General features: G+C 44.9%; 1 long non-coding RNA gene across 1 annotated transcript; it reads left to right on the plus strand.

Annotated features, from left to right (window-relative positions):
- Window positions 1-487: 487 nt before the first annotated feature.
- On the plus strand, window positions 488-1,905 carry LOC119320084. The gene is made up of 3 exons (XR_005154789.1): window positions 488-599; window positions 1,386-1,482; window positions 1,661-1,905. It is a non-coding gene; the product is annotated as an uncharacterized LOC119320084 (long non-coding RNA).
- Window positions 1,906-9,437: the final 7,532 nt, after the last annotated feature.

A 9,437-nucleotide genomic window follows, 5' to 3' on the forward strand; every position in this document is an offset into this window, starting at 1 on the left:
TGGACCCGTACGTGATCCTCACCTGCCGCAGCCACGAGCAGAAGAGCACCGTCGCATCAGGTACATATATATACCCAGACCCAGTCATCATCCACTGGAAATCGTTCTGGTCTCATCTCACAAGATTCGATTTAAACGATCGATGTAACAGGAGTGGGGAGTGAGCCCGAATGGAACGAGACCTTCTTCTTTGTTGTCTCCGGCGACGCCCCGGAGCTCAGGGTCAAGATCCTCTCGGCGGACGACCTCGTCGGAGAAGCATGGCAAGTACCAGACGAACACCCCTCCTATACTATCGGATCCAAGTGCAAGCATTAGACTAGTAGTACCGTAGTACTGCTCTGGCACATTATTATTCCTACAGAGATTCAGAACACCTGTTTCAGCTGCTGGTTCTGAACTTTTAACTGAATTTTCTTCAGTATCCCGCTGGAAGCTGCTGGTTCTTCATGTGTTTGTGTGATGTTTTTTCGAATCTCTTGCAGACTGGGGTGTGCAGTACTTCCACAGGTGCCACGGATCCGGAGCCTGATGTTGCTGCTGAAGAGCAGAGCGATCAAGCTCCCCCAAAGGGACATCTAGAGGGCCTTACTCATCAGGTGAGCTGATGTTTGCCCGAGCACTTTGAGATGGTAGTTGGTAGTGGGATAGGTTGCTATCCTCGTTGGGTAGAAGTCTGCCTCGCCTTGATTTGATCTGTGTGTCGTGCCTGTGTTTCGATGCTGGTAAGATTGCCAGAATCCAGCAATAGATGCTAATACTGTATAGATGTTGTTGGCCAACTTTTTTATAAACCAAACACCAGTAAGAAAAGGCCTATGCAGTATTGCTTAGTCTATACCTAATACTCTATAGATTTTGCAACCTGATATGATCAGCGGAGAATAAAACAGTGGAAGTGCCTGCCAGTAGCACCATGATAACCTTTGCATACTAGTAGCTGCTATACATGTCCAGATTTCACCGTGAGTAGTTGTTCTAGGCATCGAAGCTGAACCCATCTTCAACAGTTATTCTAAACACAGATTTTGATGTGTGACCTATTAATGAAGTATTGGTTGGTTGTGAGAACAATGCTTGTGTTTTAGCTACTGCCACTTTGAGCTGCTGTAGCTTGTAGTTATCAATTCCAGCTGGGTTTACATATTGCATTTCTGGAGCAGTCGATCGACATTTCTAAGTTTTTTTGTTATATAAGATGAACAAATGTTATGTTTAAAGTGTGAGCTAACTAGTAATCCTAGAGAGAAGCAACTCCATTTTTGCAAATGTTATGGTACATTATATGGTTTCTTTAGCCATGCGATGCCACACATATATTTTAATTTTCTGTCTAGTGTAAAATTTGGTTTCGTTCTCAATTTCGGTGCCTCTGGCTGATGCAGGTGCACATGAGTGTTCTGGACGACATGGTCTCCTTTTCGGCATGTGCAAGTGTCGGGTGGTGCTTGCCTACATGGTTTACGGCAAGCTGCAGTTCAGGTGGGCGCTCCAGCTCTCCCTTCTCATGCTATACATCCAGGTACACCCTTCCATCAGTACCTACACATACCAATGCCCGCTGGATAAATACCAAGAGTTGATAGCTGATCTGTAGCAAATATAGCTGTGTGTAAGGAGCAGCTGCGTGTAACTTCTTTACTTGGTTCCTCTTTTACAGGATCTCCAGGCCTAAGAAAGTTGGAAGTGCGAAGACGTGAAGAAAAGCGCTAAGCCGTGAAGTGCTACTCAGCAAAGAGTTGTCTGCTCTATTTACTATAATATTGTAATATTGTAATAGCTAGTATACCTGGGTTGTAATAGTCTACTGAAATTGTAAGACACTAATCTAGTGTTATTTGATGAATTTCACATGTTCTCTTATTTGTTTGGAATATTTGATTATGAATGTGATTTGATAGTGTGTGAGATGGCAACTTGACCAGTGCAACCCACTTGTGAAATAATATGACTAGTTTGTAACTTTCTTATGTGTGGGATCAATATATGAGATTAACATGACTAGTGGGACCAGCTCCAAAATATATTTTCCAAAAATATATAATCAATATACTATAAAAGGCCAAAGCCCAGAGATAAAAATGCTGAAATATTGGGCTTGGCCCATGTAGCCCAACATAATTCTTAGGAAAAATAATAATAAAAGGCCGAATTGTTGGGCTAGGCCCATGTAGAAAACCGAATTGGATCAGGTTGATTCTTGTGCCACATCAGCTTGCCACGCTGGATGCCTATGCGGCCTGGGGAGGTTGCTAGTGACCAAAAATTTGGTCGTGGAACCAACGACCTTTTACAGAAGGTCAATAATTCCAGTTTACGACCGCCAGCTTTTGACCTTCTGGTTTTGGTCACAAAAAGGTTGCAAATGAAAAACTATGACCTTTCAAAGACCAATAGTAAGGGTCACAAGTTGACATATTTCTTGTAGTGCAGATACGTTTCTTGGATGTTTGTTTCTCGGGGCAACAAACTATGAATTACCACTTTATGCCCCTGTTTAGGTACATGGTGCTGGACTGCTGGTGTACCCACTATCCCATGCCCTTATACGAAATATTTAGCTGTTATTAACCTAATGCCCCTGGTAAAATGAAGCCATGCCACTGTTATAAGACATGACAAGTTTAGCCAAATGTTTTTGCCTGTAATTGTTTGAGACTCTGACTATTTCCTATGTAGCTTATTGTGCAAACAGGGATACCCATTTCACCTGGTTCCTGTTGTGACCTTTTGGTGCACTGCACAAAACACTTCTTAAAAGAAGTGACTTTTGTGTGGTTTATCTGGAATGTCAGAATGGAACAGTTGGTTCATTTCGGTGGAACTGCACAAAGGGAGATCTGTGTTCCAATCCTCATCATCCGTATTGCACCATAACCTTCCTTTAGGTAAGAATGATATTTAATGCATGTGTTCATCTCTATTTTGCGACTGCCATGAGAAAGTAATGTTGTTTTTTTACTAGTACACTTGTACTCCCTCACTAACAAAACCAATTCTGAAATAGAAGGCCAATCATGTACTTGGTTTCATCAACTGGTGAGGATAAAGAGAAATAGAGCATGAAGAGGAAGAAGAAGAATAAACAGTGCCAAGGTGATCTTGCTAAAGCCAGAGGCCTTAGTCGAGGCCATTCAAGGGCTCCAGCAATGACTACCTTACATGTGAGACGATCCTCCAGGGAGCCCTTCCACTTCTGATGTCTCACTTAATTAATTAGAAGTACTTAAGTACCACTAATTTATTGCTGCCTAATTTTCCTGTCGGAGTTAAACAAATCTTCAGTAGCACCCTATGCTGAATCATGTACGTGTGTATGTTTGTCTATGGAGGTGAATCATGTGGTGGAGCAGGGAGGGAATATTATTACTGTCATGACATAATAGTGCTATTGTTTTGCATGTCAATTTATTGCCATTGGTTCAATGAGGCAATGTTTTGCGTATTGTCCATCATGAATTTGATGCTACTATTAGAGTAATATGCTAATGTCTTTCTATCCTTTCTCACTAAGCTAATGAAGGTTTCATCTTGTTCCTACTTGTGCAAACAGGGATCATGTTGTGTCAATCATACATTTTAGTGGAACTACACAAGACAATACAATGAACTGTATCCCAGCCAGTGCTTTAACTCTGCCGAAAGTTCTTGATAATCTTTCGATATAATCTCAGCACTGGTAAACAAGAATGATTTCAACCATATATTTGAAGTGCACAAAAATATATACTATTGAGTGATTCCAGTGAGTGCTTCATCATCTCTTATGGGACTACATGAATAAGCTTTTTTCCTCAGGTTGGTACGGGCCTAAGGACTTCATCCATATTAGTTTGTTGTCATCTCTATTTGTATCGTGCTACTATCGTGAGAAACTCCTATCTTTGCATGTTAAAGTTTTGCAACCTATGATACATGGCAATGCTTTGAGTGTTGAGCTAACTGGCACTGATTAAATAAACTAATACCTCACTTTAAGCAAGACTACTATGTTGCTAACTTAACCCATTAAGATAATGAGGGTGCTTCTCTTTTTTAGTGTATGTTTCATCAACTAGTCCCACTATTACAGTAATCTCACTCTCTCAATATATGTGCCAACAGGGATGCTCAATTTTGGTGGAACTGCACAAAAACTTTGGGTGCTCATTCCCTCGACAACTTCCGTCCTTTCCTGCCAGTCGCTAATCTGGGCTTGCTTTCTTCCTTTGATGTCAGTCGCTTCGCTTATCTCGGCTTCCAGTCAAAGAAAATAGTAATTGATATGCTACCTCCCACAGCTTTGTACTGGTCTTTATCCTGATTATTGTGCTTGTCATGTATTGGTAATTTGGTATTGTGCTACTGTTTGCCAATTTTATAAAGGAGTAACTTGGAGCCTGAACTCGCAGGCAAACCATTGCATTGGGTGATTTTAGTAGAACTGCACAAAAAGATCAGATGGACAGATACTTATGCTGTTGCTATGTACTCCAAAGTTCACTCAGACAAGCATCGGTGTTGACAAGAAGAAGTGCCTATATTCATACGAGTATCAACCGACGTCAACTAGTTGTCAAACTCCAAGTATTAGGAGAGTGAAGGCCAAAAATATTGCTTGGTGCATAGCCCAGAAAAACACAGTCCAGTCTTTGGTCCCAGCTTGTGCCTTTTGGTTATCGGCAGATATGGTAGTGAACTGTATGGCTTGGAGTCTAAAGATTCCAGACAGGTTGGTTGACGCGTATATTCATCTGGCACTTAATCAGTCTGCACGCCGGGGATGCTCGATTTCAGTTGAACTGCAAAAAAAATTTGGGTGGTTCATTTTCTCAACGCCTCCTTTCTTGTCTGCAATGTAGAATTTTGGCGAGCTACAGGACCAAGATGAGCCAGTAAACTAGTTGGATGAAAGTAGTGGCCAAGTTGCTCAAACCTCCCTCGGCACGAGGCCACTATTTGAGGATAAACCTACAACCAAAGTTCAGATTGTCTGTGCTGCCTCTTATGTACTCGAAAGTTTACTCGTACAAGCATTAATTTTAGCAAGAAGTACCTCCGACTGAACACCATTTACCAGTCTGTACCCTAGGTAATTAAAGTTTGTCCATGGATCATATTGGTTGTGATCTCAATCATTTGGATGCATAAACATACTGAACATGTGTATATCTAAATCTTTTTGTGAATTATCTATGAATATTGTCGTGTGATCTATCAATCATTTGGATGCATAGACATGCTGAACTTGTGTATATATGAATATTTTGAGTTGTTGATCGTGAATGTTGACTATGAATATGAACGTGTCCTATGAACCTGAGTTTGATACAAATGTTTACCTTTTTTGTTGTACTTGTGTGTGAACTTGTTAGTATGCCTACCGTGGGATATGTGACGTGTGGGTGTCAATGACACACCTTCTTCTCGAGAAGAATTGCACCTGCTTTGTTAGGGTAGCAACGACGCATCAGCTCTTTTTGATCTTTTTGCTCTTTCTTCCCCCCTCCCCCATTCAACCCCTGCCGTAATGTTTTTGGCCTCAAAACAAACATAGACTGCGTTGTTTTTGGGGCTTGATGAAAAATCAAGTGTTGGTTTCTGTAGGTTGGCCCGCCCAGCAAATGGGCTGTTGGTCCACCACGGACTGGGAGGCTAAAAATACAAGTTGTATGGTGTAGAGGCAAGTAAAAAAACGCCACCGAGAGCCATCCACTGAAGAAAAAAATTGCTCCTGATGTGCTTCTTCAGTCGTGCCGCCAGCCCCCTCTTTAATCCAGTTCGCTCGGGGATCTAGCTGGTATCATTTTTTCCAGAGGGCGAACAAGTATCAGCTAGGCCTAGGTTTTGTATTTTAACATGCGTAGCCCACGACATACGAAGACAGTTGTTTCAACTTATTGTTTGAGGTCCATACCGGCCTATGGGCTTTTTCTTAAAGATGGGCAGCCCAATGTATTTTTTTAATAAAACGCAGGTCTCTGTTCTATTTATCTGTATATAAGAATAATAATGTTGTGTCCAATTTATGTTTTCCCTTCTAACCACATTATATATATTTATATTATTAATATTATCGTATATTTTATAGAGACTTATATATAGATTATAAAAACATCCCACGTGTTATTAACTTATAAAAGTAAATGTTTAACAGAAGTTGGCAAGGAAACTCCTGGTTGTTTTTGACTCACAGGCAAGGAAAATCCTGATGATTGCATACAAAAGCTTGCGAAGATTTTAAGGACCAATGTAATAATAACGCGCTCATTTTTATTTTGAGCAATAACTTGCTAATTTGTTAATTTTATATAGAAAAAATGCGCCTCTCCGGTTTATTTTTTGATATTAATTGCTCCTTCTAACATAACATTATATATAGAACGAGCCCAGCTAATTCGTGTATTTCAAGGAAGTGCAAATGGGCTGGGATTTCTTAGAAAATATAAATGGGCCGCATTGACGCAAAATTATTTGTTCAGCCAGCCCAGCAAATGGACTGTACATTATAGAAAACATGGGTTAAATATATGCCACATTTTTGCAGGCTGACATGTGGGCCAATAGGTTGAAGCCTACGCATGGTGTTTTCAACTTGGTGAACAAATGATTATGACATCCACAGCCATTGGATTTATATCCAATGGCCGGCATGCACCTTCAATCTCTTGTCTTCTTCCTCCAGCTTCGCCGGGACCGCCTGGTCTGGCCTCCGACGGCTAGCGGCTCTTCTTAGCACGCATCACTGCGAAGCGCTACCCCATCGCCGGCCAGGCTATCCCTCCACCCCACCACACCTCCTGTTATTCTCCACCGACTGCAGCCCCACACCGCACCAGAACCAGTTATAACCCTTCTCCTCCTCTCAATATGCGACTCCACTACCGTGACTTCCCATCTCCGAGTCGTTCCCGTCCGAGGCCTCGCAGTCGTCCACCGCCTCGCTGCGCTCGGTGCGGTGTGGTCAACAAACTAGAGTCATCGGAAAAGGACTATACGTGGAGAGGCTGACGGCTGGGACCCACGAGGTCCATGATCGCATGCAAGGAAAGTTCCTGCTTATTAAGCTGAAAAAAATGTTTCCCCCCTGACACCTGGGACACACCGGCTGTATCTTCGCACGGAAGGAAGTGCCTCCTTGTTATCAAAAAAAATTATTCCTCCCATTGACATCTGGGACCCGTCATATTTGGTGGCTGACTTGTGGGCCTACTAAGCGGATGTGTACGCAGGGCTTTGTCAACTTAATCAACAAATGATTCTAGCAGCTGGACCATTGGATGTTAATCCAACAGCCGTGCTCCTTATTCAACCTCTGTTCTTGCTCCTGTCTCCCGTGGGCGGCACCACGGTTGTGCTGCCGCGCACCCGAACCAGTCAAGTTTCCCACTCCTCTCCATCTGTGACTCCACTGCCGCGTCTTCCCCATCTCCAGATCGTTCTAGTCTGGGGCCTCGCCGTCGTCCATCGTCCTTGGTGCGCTCGGCATGGTATGGTCAACGTGGTCAACAACCGAGAGTCATCGAAAGATGACTGTACGTGAGAGGCTGACAGTGGGGACGCACCACGCCCATGGACGCATGCATGAAACGGAACGCGGCGTGGTCAAGGTGGTCAAGGAACGACTTCCATCGGAAGAGTACTGTACGTGGAGAGGCTGACAGCTGGGTCCACGACCGCAGCAAGGAAGTGCCTCCTTATTACGCGGAAAATAATGATTCATCCACCTGACAGCAGGGGCCCACCGGACGGGCCACCATATTTCATGAAAAAAACATTTCCCCTGACTGCTGGGACCCACTAGCTACATCTTCGCACGCAAGGAAGTGCGTCCAGGCAAAAAAAATGATTCTCCCCCCTGACTACTGGGACCCATCAGCTTTATCTTCACACGCAAGGAAGTGCCTGACAGTCGGGACCCACTTGGTCGAAGTGTACGTAGCGTTGTCATTCTGGTCGCGAATGTGTATGTACATACTGGTCGATGTAGAGGCGCGCACTGGTCGATGTAGAGGCGCGCACGTGTCGTAGTAGAGGCGTGCACATAGCATGTACACGTACGTACAACGGCCAGGGTGCAAGAAAGAAAATACGTCCACATACATACATACGAGAGGGGTCTCGAACGCCTACTCGCGCATACGTACGGCTAGGGCTCGTGTACATGGCTGGGTCGGAACGGAGAAACTGCGTCGTTGTCATGTTCATGGGGAGCCAACCGGCTGGGTCGGAACGGAATGCGTCGTCATGTTCATCGGGAGGGCTTGGACGGAACAACTGATGGAAACAAGGCCTGGCCTACCGCAGAACGGAGGAAACGGCCTTGTGTTCGACCGACCACGGTCGAAACAGGATCCTATTCATCTGGAGGGGTCTGGTGTACCACAAAACAGAGGAAACAGACTTCTGTTGGACCTCCTACGGTCGAAACAGGGTCCATTTGATCGGGAGGGGTGTGGCGTACCGCAAAACAGAGGAAACGAACTTGTATTGGAGTGCTATGGTCGAAACGGGGGTCCTGTTCATCGGGAGGGGTGTGGTGTACCGCAAAATGGGACTCCATGGGATACTATTCATCTCCACCGTCAACCTCCTCTAGCCTCCACGGGCTACTGTTCATCCACTGTTGACCTCCTCCAGCCTGCACCTGCGACTGTTCATCCACGGGCTCCTGTTCATCCAGCCTCCACCGCACGCTACTCCACCGACTACTGTTCAACCAAACCTCTCCACAGGCTCCTGTTCAACCACCCCTCCACGGGCTACTGTTCATCCAGCCCTCCACCGGCTACTGTTCAACCAGCCCTCCACCGGCTACTATTCAACCTTCCCTCCACGGGGTCCTATTCATCCAGCCCTCCATGGGGTCCTGTTCATCCACGCCCAACCGGCTCAATCGATCGGGGTCCTGTTCATCCAGAGGCAACACCACGGGGTCCTATTCATCCAACCCCCACTGGGAACTAGTCATCCAACCCTCCCAGCAACGCTCACTGTTCATCCAGAGGCAGCATCGATCGGCTTCAGTTAGCAGCATTAGCGAAGGAATCGCTCGATCACTCGGGTTCAGTAATGCATAGCCTGCAGTGCAATCGCTCGGGTTCAGTTAGGCGACGCCTCACTCGGGTTCAGTTAGAGCCCAACGCCTCGCACCCACGCATGTACGGTACAAGAGAAACACGCATCACTCGGCCCCCGACCACCCATCGTAGCCGGGAACTCCCCGATATTTTTCTTGCCCTTGCTTCTACCATGGTTTTTTCCGTCATGGACGGCCCAAAGACTGTCATGCAGCTGCGTCTCCGGCCCGCCAGGACGAAAATCCCATTTTTTGTCATGATCTTTTGTCATAGAAGTAGGAGCCCACCACATCTATGATGATACCTGGTTTTTTCAAAATTATCGTCATAGAAGTGTCATAAGTATGACAGAAAAAAAAATTCGTTTGGCCCAAAATG

Source organism: Triticum dicoccoides, chromosome 6B, assembly GCF_002162155.2.
Source record: "Triticum dicoccoides isolate Atlit2015 ecotype Zavitan chromosome 6B, WEW_v2.0, whole genome shotgun sequence".
Lineage (NCBI taxonomy): Eukaryota > Viridiplantae > Streptophyta > Magnoliopsida > Poales > Poaceae > Triticum > Triticum dicoccoides.